At 34.6% G+C, this 21054-nt stretch overlaps 1 protein-coding gene across 1 annotated transcript in view; it reads right to left on the bottom strand.

Moving 5' to 3' along the window:
- Positions 1-14478, bottom strand: part of LOC110450820 (stimulated by retinoic acid gene 6 protein-like) — a 34858-nt gene extending 20380 nt beyond the window's left edge. Inside the window, exons 1-2 of the mRNA XM_021498566.1 lie at positions 14393-14478; positions 13052-13140 (exon numbers count right to left, since the gene is read on the bottom strand). The gene's annotated coding sequence lies outside the window, so the exon portion shown is untranslated. The remainder of the gene's footprint in view (positions 1-13051; positions 13141-14392) is intronic.
- Between the last annotated feature and the right edge of the window lie 6576 nt (positions 14479-21054).

Below are 21054 nucleotides of genomic sequence, written 5' to 3'. Positions count from 1 at the left end.
AGCAAACCATTCTCAACAAAACCAAAGGCTGATAATTTAGGAATTTTCCATCTCTATCATTAGTTTGTACTGGTATTGTATTGGTTGGTATTTATCTCCATATCATTAGTTGATAAATCTCAGTAAAAATCATTAATTGGTAAAAATGTCAATATATGAGGATTTAAGATGGCAGCCATACTGAGAGGTCCTACTAGTTAAGCTCTGCAGAGTTTTTGGTCATATCCACTGTCATAAATAATATTTATTACAAAAATGTATACCATAATGTGTATAAAGATATTGAGTCACCATCTGTGAAGGTTTTGTTTTGAAAAAGTGCAAAAATAAGGACTTATTGATGATAGATCTCCACATTCTACATATTGTGAATTTTCAATGATATCTTCTCCCCTTCCAAGGTGTGATACCTGGCTGGACGTTTACCAGCTTGAATACTAGGGAAGGGAATAGAGTTGCTCTAACACTTCAAAACAAATGAAACTTACTGAGGGAAGTGATACAGAGAGTTTTACAGGAACAAGAGGAACTCAGGGACATTAAAACCTCAATAGAAAGGCTAAGTACAACTTCAGAAATAAAGAAGATTGTGGAAAAGGCTGTAGCAGAGGTGATGAAAAATTCCTATGGAAAAATGAAAGAAGAAATAACAAGAGATGTAATAACAGCGACAAAGGAATTGATGAGACATGAAAGTGACATAGTTAATGAAAAAGTAAAAGGGCTGGAAATGGCCAAAGCCAATATTCAGGATTAGATGGTTAAAAGAGAAGAGACTCCATGAAATTCGGAATATCCTTGTTCATCAGCAGAGGCAATTAGACCTGGCAGAGGTAGCAGCAAGCAAAAATTAACAATATTCCAGGGGAAAAAAATAAATCTATGTGTGAGGGATGTGTTCCGACAGAAACTTGACCAGATAACAGGTGTAAGAATTATTGGATACTATAACATTGTGGACATTTATCGCTTACCAAGTTCATCCTCACCTAGACCTGTTATAGTGAAATATTTTAACCATTATATAAAAACGATGGTTATGAAAAACAAGTAAACATTACGTCGAGCTGGGCTTAGAATAATACATGACAAAACAAGGCCCAATGTAAATCTTATAAAAGCAGTAGGAAACAATGAAAACATTGAGTACAGTTGGTTCTTTAATTGCCAACTTTGCACTGTGACCAAAAGACGGGTGAATAGACTAAATGACAGCATTTTGTCACAATACATTAAAAAAATTACTATCAAATATATTTTGTAAGTAAGATATCACCAATATGCGAGTATTAACTAAAAGAATGGTCAGTTATCTAATACTCAACGTCAGGGCACAATTCCTAAGGCAAAAAAATCAAAATATTTCATAAGAATTTGGCGGCCTATCTCTCTTTTAAATATTGTGTACAAAATCGCATCTAGATCTATAGCTAGTAGACTTCAATTAGTTTTAGAAAAATTGATATAAACTCAACTCAGACAGGTTTCATATCAGGACGTTATTTAGGGGGGAAATACTAGGCTCATCTATCACATCATGCAATATGCTGAAGAAAATAATATCCGTGGAATGCAATTATTTATTGATTTTGAAAAAAACCCGTTCAATTCGGTCTCTTGAAAATGTAACGATAAAGTTCTTAAGTACTTCAAATTTGGGTATGAGTTGAAAAATTGGGTAAAAATATAACATTCTAATCCTTGTTCTGCAATTAATCAAGGGGGGGGGGGGGGGGGGGGGGGCAACTTATCATCGTTCTTACGCTGCTGTCGCCAAGGCGATCCAATCACACGTTACATTTTTATACTTTGTGCCGTAATATTGGCAATTCGGATAAGAAATAATAATTATCACTGACTGGTAGCAATATTGATGACATTCAGATTCTAAATTCTCAATATGCAGACGACACTTCTTTAATACTAAATGGAACAGAAAAATCTTTGAAGTGATCTGTTGAGGAACTAAATTTGTATGCTAAAATTTCTGGTCTAAAAGTAAATACAGAAAGCTAGTAGACTTCAATTAGTTTTAGAAAAAGTTGTTTGGATAGGTAGGAAAAAGTATAGTAGAAATGTAGATTTACAGAGAATTTCTAAAATAAGTTTAGATAAAAAAATTGTTAAACTTAAATCTTTAATCATGGATGGAGTAAAAGAAAGCTTACTACTATTGGGAGAATAAACATATTGGGTTTTATTGACTCTCTAAAAATCAGTTGGATTAGAAGGATATCTTGGTCTGAGGGAAAACGGCGTATGATTTTTAAAAAACCAAGTTAACTTTAATGTCCTAGCTAATTGTGGTAGTGAGTATTTAATCAAGATTGGGACTAATTGTACAAATATATTTTTGAAAGGATGTTTTTAAGGCATGGCATAGACTTAGCACTAAAGTAAAAATTGCATAGAAAGGAGGATCATTCCTTATTTAAGACACCGATATGTTATAGCAAAAACATAACTAATGGAAATAATGACATTTTCTATAGAAATTGTTTCAAAAAGATTATTGCGATTATCATTGAATTAATTAAAGATATAAGAGCTTGTTCCTTTTTCTCTTTCAATGAATTTTGTGCTATTCATGGTTCAATCTTCAGTATCAAGGAGTGATAATGAGCATAAAGAAAAACCTTAATAATCACAATGTACCAAACAAGATGCTGAGTTATCCAATCATACCATTAAATCTTGAAGTAATTTTAAGAAATTGAAAAGGGTCACAGGAGTTCTATAAAGTTCTTATTCAAAATAATATCACTGAAACAAGACAAAATAAATCGGAAACTGTTTTTGATTATAATAAGGAAACATGGAAAAAATTATATGCTGTTCCATTCAGAGTAACACATAACACAAAGTTACAATGATTACAAATTAGAATAAGTCACTACATTTTAATAACAAATTCATATTTATTTAAGATTGGACAAATAACCCTCTCTGTGTTTATGTTTAGGTTTATGGAAAGGGAGACAATTATTCATATCCTATGGGAGTGCACGGAAGTACAAAGCTTTTTGACAAATTTTGAAAATCTTTTAAATGCACTTGCCATTCCCTTTTTAATAAATTAAGAAAATAATATTTTTGGATGTATCGAGCAAGCAGGAATATATAATAGAATTGACAAAGAAATTATTCTTATTGTTAAGCATTATATATACAAAACTAGATGTTTGCACAGCTCACTTAATGTTATGGCTCTAGTACATTTTATTAAAGAGTATTACAATGTTCAGAAATATATTGCTTATGGTAAAGGGGAACAATATATCAATAAGTTTACTAATGAATGGCGAAAATGGATGAAAGTAGGTTAACTTGCCTAAACATCAATATTTGTTTTGTTTTTTGTTTTTTGTTTTTTTCTTTCGCTTAAATACAGTCCTTAAATTGTTAATCGCCTTTTCATCAACAACTTGCATTTTGCTATGAGTTATCTTTATATTATCATAAGTATAGCATATATAAATCGGACGTTTACTCGGAAAGTCTGACATCTCTATCTTTCTGTCTGTGTGTGTGTGTTTCAATCTCTCTGCCTGTCTATGTTTTTGTGGATTTTGTATATGTCAGCAATTGTCTTGAATATCAATAAAGGAACGTAAAAAAATGATGATGATGATGATGATGATGATGATGATGATGATGATTATGATGATGATGATTATGATGATGGCTTAGAAGAAAACAATGTGAGTGTTTTTTGTATGCTTTTGAATATGTGCATATGTCTTGTTTATGTCAAAATTGTTTATGTAAAATCTTTGAAAATAAACAATTATAAAAAGCAAATGTCAATATATTCACATATAAGAAAAAATAAATCGGCGACATAGAATCTATATAGAATTATCGGCAAATTGTCGTCTCGATCATAGTGCAAGAATGACACAATTCAAGTTGTATCTGTCATTTTAAGTGCCCTGGCAAATACATATCTGTTACTGCTGATCAAAATTGAAAGAGAGTCGTTAAAAATGTAAACACTCACCCGTGTCTCAGGGTCCTCATTAACAGCGTCTTCAACCAACAACAAGCGTCCTCAAGTGACAACAAGCGTCGCCAGACAAAATCTTTAAAAATACCGAATAAAGTAAGCGGCATCAGAAGATATGTTGTTAATATAACTATAATACACCTTTGTACCAAATTTCAATTTGATATTTGAAAAATTGACCGAGTTATGCAAAATGTTTACGATCGCGGCGTGGCACATGTGTGTATTAACCTGTACAGTTAAGAAAGCGTCGCCAGACAGTATCTTTAGAAATTCTTACTGAAGTCAGCAACATCAGAGGATATGCTATTAATAAGACTTGATTGATATATACTCCAAATTTCAGCTAGATATATGAAAAAAATGACTAAGTTATGATGAATTATTTTTTTACGATTAGTGGCGTGGCACACGTGTGTGCATATAACTCCGCAGATCGTGAAGTGTCTTCAGACTTTACCTCTAAAATTAACCTATAAAGTAAGCTACATCAGAAGATATGTTTTTCATATGACTATGATTCACCTTTGTACCAAACTTCGGCGGCGTTGCACACGTGTGTAAAGAAATCTACAGATTGTGAAGCGTCTGTTACGTCACGATTTCTCACCGTGACACGACTTCTCACCCGGTTGAGACATCTTACTAAACGTGCTGCGTTCGCAACACGATTTCTCACCCCAGCACGATTTCTTACCCGGGTGAGAAATCGTGCAAAACATAATGGCATAGGTGACACATTTTCCCACCTGGCACGAGTTCTCACCCCCAACTCTCAATTGGGGATTGATTTTGTCCGTGGTGTCCTAAAACCTGCCTAAGTGTGTATGTAAGATATGATCTGACATGATTTCAAATGAGAAGTAGTTCAATGTACAACATGCCTAATATTGATTGATTGATTTATCTATCAATCTATTTATTCATATATTATAATATAATTTATTGCCTTTTACCGAAAGTAGATCTAAACTCCTAAAACACATAAAACTTACATGTTATGACTAACTGTTTCTATGCTATGACAATTGGACTAAATTTTCAAGGTTTTATCCATATAAATAAGTGCACTTCTGGTCTTTATAGCATATACAAGTGTTTTTGTTTTACAATGTTGTTTGAAACGTTTAACACAGTTACCTTAAAAGTAAGTCAAGTGTTTCGTAACCGTTCAAGGTATCTGCTGGTCAAATATTAAGACTACTTGGCACAGTTGGTCCATACAAAAAAGTTGATAGACTACTGACGTACGATACCACAGCATACACAAATGTAGCATTACAGACACTTCGAGGCAGGTGAGCAAAATATTTGATATACAATAAAATAAAGTAACTTGAAACTAAATAAAAAAGACCACAACAGGATCCGAGAAGAGACATATAAACAAACCAGTGTTCAAAAATTACTGTGACTGTGATAGGTGTTGCGGAAAGTTAAACGCATTTTACATCATATTATGTAATACCTGTCGTAATGTTTGTCACCTTGTTGAAGGTCATCAGTTTTCTTAACTCCGGTGGATATGTTTAAAACTATTTATGCACTGGAGTGCTTTAGCTGCAAATCGGACGCAAACAAAATCCGACACTCTTTGTTATGATAAAAAGAACCTTTTTTAATCATACCTTCCGTATTTTGTTCACATAGATTCAGTGAGGCGACAAACCGGTAGACATTTACGGTGGCCTGTTAAAGCTATAATATGAAAATGATTTATTAATTTAGTCATGAAATACCATCCTTTTTATTCATGTATGTGCACATTGCGACGATTATATGCTTGTTTAATGTATAAAAGTCATTGTAAGCCTTTGTTTTTTGTTTCACAATTATAACTAATTATACATGTATATATCACTATTATCCATATGGTGAAAAGCGCTTTAGAGTAATTTTACAAATTATAAAGGGTGCTATATAAATGTTGTATATTATTTATTATTATTATTAGAGAATGAACACATATGCGACCACTTTTTTTATGGCAGTACCTGTATTTATCTATATTGATCTATTATTCATATACTGTTCATTCTACTAAATATCCCAAACATAGAGACGTTTTCAAAGGACAATTTGTGCGAGATATATCGTACATAAAATAATATGCAAGTCATATCTAACAAAGGACACCTGTCTTTGGCTAAAGGAAAAAAGTACACGATTGTTTTTACATAACATGAACTTACTAAAGCAGATGTGAAATTACTGCTCTGGAAGGGTACATTGTACATACATTTCCTTTTTTATTAAAAAGTATAACAATGTCTACTCGTAACAGGAACCGTTACACCATATGGTGCCGAAGCTAACCCATTAGTCGCAAGTGATGCATCAGAAAATGATAGCAATGCCATAATACTAAGGTTGTCAAAACTGTCTTATTTTTGTAACCGGTTACTCTTCTACCGATCAAGTAACGGATTAATCGGTCAATTTGGTAGTCAAATAATAAACAGCAACAAATACATTATATGTTTGGAAACTGTTCTATCTAAAACGTATTTACACCACAAACATGCATGTTTATATTGATTAGCTTTATAGTTTACTCGTGTATTTTAACACAGGAAATGGCTGCATGCAACCTCAGTAATTATAGTTCATTGACAACGAATGTCGGAATGCAGTAAGACGGATTCAATTACAGTTATCTGTACTCGAAATGAAATCATATGCGGTTATATTCTTTAGATCAAAATTTGCTTGACAAACGACATGCTTGCTCATTCAAATGTGTACATTTCAGATTATTATCTTTTCCTCTCGCATGTAAAGGCGCGTTCTATCTCAGAAATTTGATATTTCACAACTTTGTATTCTGGCTTCCTTTTTGGTGTTGGCGACATCTCTTTGTCAGTATTTAGATTAGAGTACAAAATTAACACTAACATGCAATCCCTGAACACTGTTTTTATTACAAAAGAATCCAATTTTGTTCGCATCTATACAAATGCAGATAGTTTGCAGGTCTAAGCCAGGGAAACATAGGGCTCCCGAAAGGGGAAAATAAATGTCCGACTTTTCGGTTAAGGATTTTGGTAACCGGTTCGTGGTCTTTCGCCCGAGTAGCCGGTTAACCGGCTAACCGTTGACAACCCTACATAATATATCTACATACCCAATCTATATCATCCGTCAATATCTAAATGTCGACCAATCAGGACCCGACTAACACGGACATTTGGTCAAATATGTTTTTTTAACGCAGATCGCAGTAGTGCTCGCAGTGACACTGCACACTTTTACATAGGGATATTTGACAATGCATACATTTCGACTAATCAGAAGCCAGTCTGCAGCAGCCGTTTTGCGAAAGATGTTGGCCTTTTTTCCCCATCTTCAAGAACACAATTAACACTAACATGCAATCCCTGAACACTGTTTTTATTACAAAAGAATCCAATTTTGTTCGCATCTATACAAATGCAGATAGTTTGCAGGTCTAAGCCAGGGAAACATAGGGCTCCCGAAAGGGGAAAATAAATGTCCGACTTTTCGGTTAAGGATTTTGGTAACCGGTTCGTGGTCTTTCGCCCGAGTAGCCGGTTAACCGGCTAACCGTTGACAACCCTACATAATATATCTACATACCCAATCTATATCATCCGTCAATATCTAAATGTCGACCAATCAGGACCCGACTAACACGGACATTTGGTCAAATATGTTTTTTTAACGCAGATCGCAGTAGTGCTCGCAGTGACACTGCACACTTTTACATAGGGATATTTGACAATGCATACATTTCGACTAATCAGAAGCCAGTCTGCAGCAGCCGTTTTGCGAAAGATGTTGGCCTTTTTTCCCCATCTTCAAGAACACAATTAAAATATCTGTTCAGAACCTTGACATCGAATATCATTAGTGACTACATGTATTACATTTAACTGCAGTACACCTCTTTATACTATGATACTTGTATCCCTCTGTATAACCACGCAAGCTTATACATTAAATCTGTGTATGTTCCATATCTTTGTATACTAAGTCAAAAGTGTTGAGATAAAATAAAACAAGGAGCCTGTTTCGCTCACATGGTTAATAAATCAACCATAGAAAAATATTCTTATTACAGACAATCCCTCCAATGGAACAGAAGAAGTATTTTAAAGAATTAAACCACAAATTCCCATTCAATATATCGGGAATCATTTCGGAATCGAAGCATACATTATATAATTTGCACAAAGAATGGATTGTTGAATCATTTTTCAGCACTTCCGCTGGAATCTCATCGAAGCCTGGAGCTTGTCTTTGTTTGAATTTTTTAAGGCAATAAACACTTCATCTGGTTGAATCTCCATATCATAAACATCCTCGGTGGCGGGAATTCCATTTGGCGGATTATCAGCTTTATCAATCGGCACTTCTGGAATATTATTATCTACACAATGTGACGGGTTTAGCAAATTACTCAATTCCTTTTTCCATTTGAACAATTCATTTTATCCAACAGTGCCGCTAAATCCTCGTTCGAGCATGATAACGTACCGTCGCCTGGTGAAAGGTCGTATCTGGTATACTTCACTTTCGGGCTACCGTCATTTAGTCCTCGATCACTGGTAATAGACCTGTCACCGTTACTGAGCGTGACATTCCAGGTGAGTATCGAGTGATCCAGTATTTTAGCGGAGTCACCGACTGTTGGTATACAGCCGCTGTTTTGCACGAGTTCCGACGCACGTGTAACAGTAAAACAGTTTAAATGTTATTACGGTACAAGGCAATAGTTAACGACAGAATTTAAAATTCACAAAGCGCTTCTCCATATTTATGTACATGGATGTCTATAATAGCTATTTCCGGTAAAACATCTACATCTGATATAAAATCTTTTAGGTCACCACATATAGAAATAAGGTCCACTACCTTGGTCAAAATCAGTTGTTTTATTAACCAGTTTAACCCATAAAATTCCCTCAAATATGACGTCATACTAGCTAAGTATATTTTTGTTAAAAAGTAAACCAACACCACCGGAGTCGATCCTTGCTCGACGGTGTAAATATTCACGGTTTTGTCCAAACCAACGATAATTTTCTTACTTAATTTCTTTTTGATCTTTTAAGTGAGTTTCTGCGATTCCAATAAAGTCAAGATTTAAAATCCTCAGTCCTTACGAAAATTGAGTTTTCAGATGTTTTATCAGGGTTCCAACCACGAACATTCCAAAACTCGCATTTGTACTAAAAACGCCTGTTCTCATGCCTATTGTTTCTTCTATCACACTGTTGGTGATCTCTGGAGTTACGGTTGCCATAGCCTCCTCGTCGACTATCACCCGTGGGCGATTTGTTACCCATTGTGTCCTTGTAGTTACCCCATCCGCTGGGACGAGATGGGGGCGTCGAGCACTTCCCTGGTTAGTAGGATCATGGTCTTTGTTGTATGTCTCTGTTTTCGTATTATTCGTCCTCGTTTCACATGGAACTCTGTGTTTTTTTTACCTATTTCTCTTAATTGTTTTCTTGCGTTATCACTAAGAATTCTATCTTCTAATGGGATGTCGTCATCGATGTACACTTTTTCATACCTCCTGACTATGTCTCTTTAAGTCTCTAAAAGTCTCTTTGAGTCTCTTTAAGTCTCTTTGAGTCTCGTTAAGTCTCTTTCTACTCTCCATCACAGTTCTTTTACTATCCCTGTCTTCCAGTGTGACTACTACTACGCCCGGTCTGTTGTTCTGACTTTTCGGTCGGCCTTCACAATGCGCACACTCAGCAGTTTCAAACCGTCACGCACGGGTGATTTCACTTTGGACTGTGTAATGACCCTATTAGAAACTTCTCTCGCGTTCCCTGTTAAATTCCTTATGATTATATTTTGTCTTTTGTCCTCTTTTCCTTTCGTTTCTTCCGCAAACGTTATTTCTAATTTCCTTCTGTTTTTCTCCATGTTGCTAATCTCACTTTTAAACTCACTTTTAACAACAACCATTTCTGTCTTTACTCTGTCATCGATCATAGCTTGCGTTTTGCCTGTCAATTTTTGTTCTATAATCTGCTCACGTTTCTGAAATGGTCTTTTTAATGAGTTCCTTGTACTTTTTATTTCACCAGACAAGTCTTGTACGAGTACTATTAGATAGTCTATTAACTTTTGTGTACTCACATTCTCCACGTCTCTGTCCAACTGTCGATCCGGTCCGTGAGCACATGTCTGTTCGATGTTTGAATGGGTTGGTGTTTTCTTTTTCTTTGTTTCACTAACTTCGTTGTCCGATTCCTTATGTTCCGTTTTTCCTTTTCCGTGTATGAAGCACACTATATCATTGTCCTGAGACAGCAAACTGTACTCTGTCTGTGTCAGAATGTCCTATCGATGTACCTGAGCTTGTACCTCCTCTGCGTATTGAACGGCCATTAATTCGTCAACAAATTTCTGGCGCTCTCGGGGTCCAAGGGAGAAGGGATGAATGACTTCAATCCCGAGTCCATCGTTCCCTTGAAATTCACTTCCAGGGTGATATTCGACATAACATTACAGAACCTTCTCTATTTGTTTCGGTTCAATTGTGTAAATATAAAGTAACATAGACGTCTAATTGTTAACGTAATTCATTATACCATCACAGCAAGTCAATGATAGACTGTTTATGCTGCAATATGATCCGGGTCGGCCTTGTTCAGCTACATACGATCTGTATACGTGTATTCATCAAATTAAACACCTCACGATAACTCGGTCATTTGATTAAATATTTATCTGAAACTTTGTATATGGGTGTGTTATAGTCATATGAATAACACATCGTCTTATGTCGTTTACTTTTCAGATAATCTTTAGAGACATAGTTTGAAGACGCTTCACATCTGTAGATTTCTTTACACACGGTGCAACGCCGCCGATCGTAAAAAATCAATTCATCATTACTCGGTCATTTTTTCAAATATCAACCTGAAATTTAGTAAATAGTTGTATCATAGTCATATGAAAAACATGTTTTCTGATGTCGCTTACCTTATGTGCTATTCTTATAGGTAAAATCTGAAGACGCTTCACGATTTGCAGAGTTCTATTTCCACACGTGTGCCACGCCGCCGATCGTAAAAATTAAATTCATCATAACTCGGCCAATTTTTCAAACATTTGGCTGAAATGTTGAGTATATATATATAAAAAAAAGTCTAATTAATATCATATCCTCTAATGTCGCTTACGTTAGTAAGAATTTCTAAAGATATTGTCTGGCTATGCTTTCTTAACTGTACAGGTTATACACACATGTGCCACGCCGCCGATCTTAAACATCTTGCTGAAATTTGGTAAGAGGTGTATTTTAGTCATATTAACCACACATTTTCTGATATCGCTTACTTTATTCGGTATTTTTAAAGATTTCGTCTGGCGGTCCTAACTTACCCCCCTCGGAACTAGACAATGTAGCAATAATTGGATAATTGGCGATTTTGATATCAGACGGTGTCGTTGTGTTGACAGGTGCTCATTTTATCAAAACACAAAGAGTTCCAATTCAATTCAGTTGATTCAAAAAGCAGCACAGCTTAAAGGAGTAATAACATACATGTGCTAAACACAGTAAAATTAATTATACAAAAGATACACAATACCTGACCTTGTCATTCAGCCGTGACATCGTAGTACACAGTGATGTCGTGGGGCTACATTTACCTGTAATAATTGCTCTAGAAACAGTTATCGCCTAAGTTTTATCTTTCGTCGACAGTAACTTAAAAAAAGCCTCTCATCGACATTTCCCCAAAGAGTAGTTTCAAATTGCAAATCATAATTTACTTCGCCATTGATGCCAGTGGCAGCCTTGGCGTGATGCGATCAAGAAAAAGAGACGTTATTGAGCTTTTCTACCTGAACATTTTATTACAACATTTCTATTGGTTTAAAAAGAAATATTACCAATATAGTCGTTGGTCAGACGTAAAGTATCTTAATCAATCAATAGCAATATAGCATGAATCAGGCTATGCCTTCGGGAACCTCATAGGTGCCTGTTTCAAATTCGGAACATCTTTAGGTTATATATAATTCCCGTTTGTACTTTTGAACGCCTTAAGGTTGAATGTTATTCCTTTTATAAAGGAAATCGATATCTGGGTTATCCAAGAGCTTGTAATTAGCGCCTGGTATATTCCGACAGAAGCAAACACATGAACGCTCTTCACAGTATTCGGCAACAGATGTCACAATCTGGGACTCAAACCTAAACTAATAGTCCCCACTGGGGTTCCGCCAGGGGTGACTAAAATCTATAAATACAAGGACACAAGAAGAAATTCAAATCTATATAACTATAGCGTCATAAGAACAAGTTTGCCTTTCAATATAAAAGACAAAAGAACAAGTTCACAGGCCTATGATTTCAAGGACATAAAAAGTCCACAGGTATATTAAAAAGAGGTCACAAGAACAAATTACTCTTAGTTTACTATACAATTTTTATAACATTATAGATAAACGAAAAGTTTTATTTAGACAATCATCAGATAAAGTTAGCATATGTAAGCAAAACGGTTATCATGCTCGTATTAATGTTTAATGTAAAGACCAAACGAAAGCATAAGGAAGAGAGATCAACAAAACCAGGAATTACAGAAGGTTAAGTGTAATACATCCGTAATATCTCCCTTATGTATTATCAAAATGTTTATTTAAAAAAAAGGGCAGATGATTTCCCGTTCCTAAATAATCCTGTATAAAAAGTTTGAATGTTCGTATTTGTCTTACATTTTCCTATGTTCCAATATTATCATAACAATCTTCTAACCATCACGATCTACAGAAGCTTAACCGCAACAAGATTCAGTTAATCGATCCGTAAACACGGTGAGTGCAAAAGGGGCAATTTAATATACTAAGATATATACTCAAAGGTAAGTCTTACGATAGAATTAAAGTTCAGTTAATAGTCTAATTTGTTAATCAGGATTTTTGTCAACTGAATCGTTTATATTTTAAATGGTCCTTTTTATATATCTCACATGATAAACAGCGGTAGTTGATAAACAAGGTGCTTTAGAGCATTTCACTAGCAAAGAACAATCTGTGATCACATATACTAACATAAGGCAGCCCGGTCTTCCTCCAAAAAGTCCGGTCTGGCTCGTATTTCCCCGCTTCTCAAACCAGGACAGGATGAAAATCAGACCGATCTAAACAAAATAAGAATTAAAAACGTGGATCTTATAGCGTATGATACGGATGCTAAGAGAGAGGAAGAAGAAGAAGAAGAAGAAGAAGAAGAAGAAGAAGAAGAAGAAGAAGAAGAAGAAGAAGAATGGGAAGAAGAAAAGAAGATGAAGAAAGAAGCAGAAGAAGAAGATGCAGAAGAAGAAGAAGAAGAAGAAGAAGAAGAAGAAGATGCAGAAGAAGAATCAAATGACAGGTCACCAACTGAAAGGTCAATTATAGATCTCTGGTGGATCAAATAAAAGCTCTGGTGCATGTTTATAGTCGCTAAGATTTATAGCTTGTATAAAGAATAGCACATGTTTAATATCTGTGAGTCACAATGATGATAACACATGTTAAATATATGTGAGTCACAATGATTATAACGCATGTTTAATATCTGTGAGTCACAATGATGATAACACATGTTTAATATATGCGAGTCACCATGATAATAACACATGTTTAATATATGTGAGTCACACTGACATCATCTGTTTAATATATGTGAGACACAATGACATCACATGTTTAATATGTGTAAGACGCATGCACAGTGATGTCCCATTTTTGATATTTGTGGGCCTAAATCATTATATCACGTTTAATATCTGCGAGACACAATGACATCACATGTTTATTATATGTGAGACACGCGCACAGTGATGTCCCATTTTTGATATTTGTGAGACTCAATGATGATATCACATGTTTAGTATCGCAATTTATGTTACGCCTTTATAACTATGGATACCATCCTGGATTATAAAATTTCCAATATCTCAATTAGTTCATAAAATTTATTTTAAAGAACCACCGTTTTGCAGCATTTCTTTTGATAAACCCCGTGAATTGATTAATGGTGGGTATATAAAAATGAATGAGATCGTTGTTTTCCGATTTTGCCAAGACTTTACGCTAGAGTCCATATCTGAAGCGTTAGACCTTCGACTTTCATAACAAAGACATATAAATACTATTCTGTTTTGTCGAACAAAAGACGCAATACTTTCCTTCGTACAATTGTCATACGTTTCATCTTGTTTAATGATTGAAATATTATTTAGCATCTAATGTAACAATAGAGGACTTTAAATTCGGTGAACATATATGTGGTTATATGGACCTAAGAGAGTGTTATTGGCCTATAGTTCGTATCGGTTAATATCACTTTCTCAGGTACATATAATCACATATTCACCTCAACAAAGGTCAATAATTGATGATGTGTACCGCAATTACAGCTACATATGCTTCCCGCAGGTACGAGTTAGATAGGAGTTCCTCTAAACAGCTTGAGCTGGAAGTGTTGCTCGTAAAGCTTGACGAAATAAAAATAAAATTACATCAGTACACTACAATTCAACGGGCAACACCTCCTAAAGGTTTCCTGATATAGTTACAGGATATACCTATTAATAGTATCACGATGTCGTAAAACATGACGGATACATTGGTTTTTAAAACAGCTATCCGATAGTTGATGGTTTGTTGTTTCAGTTTATGAAAAAGGAGGAAATAAGAGAAATTCAGTTTCATTTTAAGTTTATGAAAATGGGGGAAAGAAGAGAAGTTTCAGTTTCAGTTAAATTTCATCAAGATTGCACAACTTGAAATAAAATTGGCATTACCACTAATGAGCTATAATCACAATAGAACAAAGGTAAAATAATACAGGCATCATAACACAAAGAAAACGCAATCATTAAACATTTATATTCAGATACAGTCTTGTCAAGTGTAAAACCTTTCCGGAATTTCAAGAAGTGAAAGATTCATGAATCTTATCGCGGTGGAGACTTTTTCGCACCAGAGCCGTGTCAAACTATGCTTGCCAATCTGTTTTGTATTTTATGATAGTTTTGAACCTTCCATACGATGAAATTCATACAGCATACACAATTTGCGTTCTAAAAATAACCATATGACTATATGAAACACACATCATTGCTTCTAAACTTCTGGTGGTCTTCTAGGAGTGTAGTAAGACAAAGAGCATCCTTAAAGAATCAAAGAGTGGATTGTTTGTCATGTTGTATGATTTTGTAACAAGGAGTATCCATAAACTGTGGATTGTTTGTGATGTTGTATGAATATGTGTCTAGAAGTATCCTTAAACTGTGGATTGTTTGTCATGTTGTATGAGTGTTTGCATAGGTGCATCCTTCGGCTGTGGATTGTTTGTCATGTTGTATGAGTGTCTGTCTAGTAGTATCATTAAACTCCTGATTGATTGTCACGTTGTATAAGTAATTGAGTATGTGTCTAGGAGTATCCTTAAACTGTGGATACGGAGTTTGTCATGTTGTATAAGTTATTGAGTATGTGTCTAGGAGTATCCATAAACTGTGAATCGTTTGCCACGTTGTATGAGTATGTGTCTAGGAGTATCCTTCAACTGCGGATTGTTTGCCACGTTGTATGAGTGTGTTACTAGGAGTATCCTTCAACTGTGGATTGTTTTTCATGTTGTATAAGTGTGTGTCTAGGAGTATCCAAAAAAAGTGGATTGTTTGTCATATTGTATGAGTGTGTGTCAAGGAGTATCTTTAAACTGTGGATTGTTTGTCATGTGGTATGAGTTTGTGATGTGACTAGGAGTATCCTTAAACTATGGATTGTTTGTCACGTTGTTTGAGTTTGTGATGTGACTAGGAGTATCCTTAAACTATGGATTGTTTGTCATGTTGTATTGGTATGTGACTCGAAGTATCAATACATGTAGAGTAGATTGTTTGTCATTTTGTTTGACAATGGGTATCCAAAAAGAGTGGATTGGTTGTCGTGTTGTATTGACTATGAGTATCCATGTAGAGAGGCAGTGTTTGTCGTGTTGTATTGACCATGGGTATCCAAATAGAATGACTTGATTGTCGTGTTGTATTGAACATGGGTATCTATATAGAGAGACAGTATTTGCCATGTTGTATTGACTATGGGTATCTTTATAGAGAGACTGTGTTTGCCGTGTTGTATTGACTATGTGTATCTATATAGAGAGGCAGTATTTGTCATGTTGTATTGACTATGGGTTCTTTGTGTTATACATTGTTTATCATACACATACACCTTTAACATACTTTAGTTACAAAATAATAAACACACTTGCCGATTATCCATACTTATATAATTGTGATAATCCCTACCTTCTATTATACATTTACATATGTATATACTACAAAACAATACTTACATATTGTTCGCCATAGCTTGTATTGCAGCCGAGTGTTGTCTGTGACGACATGCACACCGCGTTGATAAAATTCCTTCACGATACACACTATTGTAGTACACGTACCCATACAAAATGGATGATTAATACAGATATAAAATCGTCCCAGCGTCAACAAGCTGTGTTAAAAAAACACGCCCACAAACCATACGGTTGTTTAAGCGTGTCACTCACTGCATCTGGCTCGTCGATTGGTCTATAGAAAGTTTGAGGTCGGTGTGCCCTTGATTTCTGAAGCAGTGCACGCCATTTTTTCTTCTTCGTAGACTTGTTGTTTGCGCGCATTGTCAGGATTACGCATACACGTATATGAGTGTTTCGTTGAATGTGTACTTATCCACATTTGGTAATTATGATTAGAAGAGGGCAAAAGGAAGAATAGTACACATACTTGAAAGCTGTCCATACCGGGCGCCTCACTGAAAAGTAATATCAAAGAACGGTCCAAGATTCGACAACTTATTCGCTTGACTTTTGTAACGTTTTTTATTTGAATCAAGATAGACGAACTGATGATAAAAGAGTCCGTTTCGAGCGATCTTTATAAAACAAAGAGCTTGTTAAGTGGATGGTGCAGCTAGTGCATGGGCACGTGCCTTATAGAGTACGTACAACATAGGCACGCTGAACATACACATTGAGTTTTGTTTGGTAGATAGTTTACGACCACGTCAAGTTAATTCTGTCTTTCAAGGTTACATACCATAGATTTGAATCGGGTAGGGTAACACAAAACATCTAACACTATCGTCCGTGAAGCAATGTTTCTATTATAAACGACGGCGATGACCGCAATGTTGTCTTCGTAGCGTTGTTTTAATAGTTCTTTTGTACGATCGATTCACCAGCAGTACTACGATGATTTATATGACCTTAACAACATTTTACATATATTAACAATATCAAGATACTGTGTATTATTGTTTAATAAGCAACAAGATCATCTCAAACAACATGACTTGACAATACGTATATTATACAACACTTCACAACACTACAGCACAAAAAGATCCCAATGTGACAACTACAAAACACTACACGACATTTATAAATTCAATTGTAGTAAACTTTAGCCAATCTGGAATTTACGTAACGTACGCAAAGGGCCATTATAAAATACAATGAATCAACACGAAATTTTGATGTGGTCACGATTGAGAAATAGACAACACTTATGTAGTTCAATCTAGTCACTCTTCAAAAGTACATAACATTTTATATAATACAGGGCACATCCAAATACAACACCACTATAATTCAACGCAATACATAACAGCCCTACACCAGACAATACAATACTTCATTATACCTTACCATACCACACTGCATGGTTTGTTAGAATGAACTTTCGTTAGCAAGTTTAATTACCCTTTTCCTTGATGTGACCTTTGGCAGAAAACGTACATTAAGAATTAACAGGCAGGTATAAAGATTTTCCACAGCTGCCAAATGAAAAGATTTTGTGATTGATTTCAACGATACGTTTCCAACCAAACTAGATTGCATTCGACATGCTATCATTAAGGCCGATTGTTACAGGTATTATCATCATCATTCATATTATAATGTTATAAAATACGTAAATGCTGTACATATGTAGTGGATTTATTACTGATGTATAGTGTCGCTCAGGTAGAAGAAATGTTTGAAGCATGCTGTGCTGCGTTATGTACTCAATGCAGTGAAAGTCGGCCATATCGTTCAAACATAGCTATTTAAATACATGTTTTGGGGATATCGTACAGGTACAATATCTTGTTAAATTTATACCAGGTACACATACAACTTTATCAGCTTTGGTAGACGACTTGTAAGAATAATCACGTTTATGTATCCCCCGTCGGTAGAAATCTCAATAGTATAAGTAATAACATCACCTAGGTAGATGACTACTGCAGCTAAGGTGAAAGTACCACAGAGCCCATTTTCTACAAAAAATGACAGCAATGTGAACTAAAGAGAAATAAAGGCAGTATGTGTCGTGTTTAACATGTCACATTGACTCTACGGTGAAAATTTACCGACGATTTGCATCGTAATTAGCATTCCGAGGTGAAAAATGACAAAGTGCATAACCAACCATGGACGTATCAAGACTAGTTATTATATCGGAACAATATGAATAGAATCAGAAACTGAAGATAAGGAAAACATTCGTTATGTTAGAGTCTGTTATTATGTGAAAGTTCATTTGCCTAGAATGGTGCTATGTGCCAGGAAAATAACCATCAAATCGCATCAATGAAAAATGACGGGTTAAGTTTGTATTTGTATTTTCCCCAATTGTATTCTTAAATGTTTTTCGTACAATTATACCTATCATAATATTTAATGAATGATATCTAACAAAATGTTGTTACAAACGACCTGAACGTTCCGAAAGAAAATTGCTACTAAAACGGATTTTAGGCGGTCTATCTTCGGCACACAATAGTGCGTAAAATTGAAGAATATATGTTTTTATCCTCCATTTAAATGTCAGTTTTCATATGTTTGTGAAATATCTGTAACATGTTTCTTTACTTATTAAACAGCATGTTATAACTAAAGTCAACCCCATAAAGGATTCCTTCCTGGTAGGAATATACAGAATGCGAATAGACAAAAACAAGATTTATTTAATTATACAGATTAAGAAAATAACGAAGGAGTAATATTTTTTTTCCCAACAGAAGGCTTCTGAAAGGGTCGAATGGAGCAGGGTAGATGTATGCTTAGCTCACTTTCACTTTGGTAACAAGTTTAGAAATTGGATTAAAATGTAAATTTTCAAAGCAAAAACGTGTTTAATTACTAATGGGTATATTTCTAAACTTTTCAATTTAGGCAAATGTGCAAGGCAGTAATGTCCATCATCGCCATTAATTTAAATAATACAAGCAGAGGCTTTGACATGCGCAATTAGGATGAATACACAAATTGAAAAGGGGCTATCTTTTCCAGGGAGGGATATAAAATAATCTAAACTAAACATGTTTGCAGATGACAGTCAATTATTTGTTAGATCTGAAAAATCACTTCATGAAACTTTCAAAGTACACTCAAAATATAAAAAAGTGTCGGGTTCAAATATTAATTATGAAAAGACAAAAGGATTATATATAGGAAGAATGTAAAATAAAGAACCAGACTTCAGGCAAATCTCTTGAAAAAGGGAGTAGTAAAAACCTTAGGAAAACATCATGGCTACAATATAGATAAAGATGATATACGGAGATAACTTATCAAGAAAACGAAAAATTGCTTGCAAGTCCAGAAAATTTAATAGTTGGCTGGAAAACGCTAATAATTAAATCACTTATCCAATCAATGATCGGGGGGTGAAATAGAGATAAGAGGAATACCTGCTACTTATTTAAACGAAATAACCTTAATTATATGGAATTTCATCTGGAAAAACAAAACCAATCAAATAGAAAGAAAAGCATGCGGTCTCAAAAAAATTCGAAGGAGGTATGGGCATGATTGACATAGAGACATTTGTTATGGCAAAGTATATATATACAATATATAGAATAATTCATTCAAAGGAAGAAAGCTGGAATGTCATAGGGAAGCATTGGTTGTGTAAATACGATCACAAATACCAAGATGAATATTTTCTATGTAAATATACTAATATTGATGGATTAAATATCAACATTTTATGATATCGCCCTTAAAGCATGGAAAACACTGATAAAACAATTTACAGTAGAAGCATAAAAAGATGTTGCCAATGAAAAAATTTGTTTGGAAATCAAAACATGTTACTTAAACAAAAACCGATATTCTATCAATCCTTCGCAGATACAGTAGTAGTATAAGAAAAGTTAGCGATGTTATCGACTTAGAAAGAATGAAAACGTTTCAAAGTGAGGAATACATCTTCCATAAACTGAATAATACGACTTACTCAGTATAACAAAGGGCAAAACTTAAATCAGCAATGCAAGAGATAAACTAAAATTAAATGTTGATAGTGAAAATAATATATCAACAACAAAACTACACCATATGCAACATTTAGAAATACTAGACGAAACTGACAAAGTGATAACATGTGACAAACTTAAACTAAGGCATAACAAGGAAAAAACAATAACTAAAATAGTCCTGAAAGCTCAGTCAAAGTGGGAAGTCTACTTCGGGAAAGATTTACCATGGACACTTATATGGAAAAACCTGCATGACACACCCATCACAAACAAAATAAAAGAGATTAGTTGTAAATGCATACACAACATTGTTATATGGAAAGTAGACTACTAACAATGAGAAAATAAGAAGGCAAATGTCACTTTTGCAATGATGATTTAGAAACTCTGAATCACTAATTCTGGCCATGTCCAAATATACAGGAATTTATGGTTTTAGTTTTCTCTTTCATGAGACAAAACTTGCCTTACTGTAACGACAAAGCTTATAATACAAATGAAATCAATATTTTGCTGGGGTTTTGTTAGAAAATTATGCCACAAACATTACGTCTAATTTCATTGTTTTCAAAGCTAAATGAGTTATATGGAAAAAACGAAAGATGATAAATTACCAAAACAAGAGAAAAAATATCACATACCTATTCACTTTTTCAAATAAACGTGTAGACGCAATTTAGACAAAACAATTCGCTGTTAAATGTCAAAACACAAATCAGTCTTACGAAACATCCAGCAAAATATTG

This window comes from Mizuhopecten yessoensis, unplaced genomic scaffold, assembly GCF_002113885.1.
Source record: "Mizuhopecten yessoensis strain PY_sf001 unplaced genomic scaffold, ASM211388v2 scaffold5519, whole genome shotgun sequence".
Lineage (NCBI taxonomy): Eukaryota > Metazoa > Mollusca > Bivalvia > Pectinida > Pectinidae > Mizuhopecten > Mizuhopecten yessoensis.
This window is presented reverse-complemented; position numbering and strand designations above follow the sequence as displayed.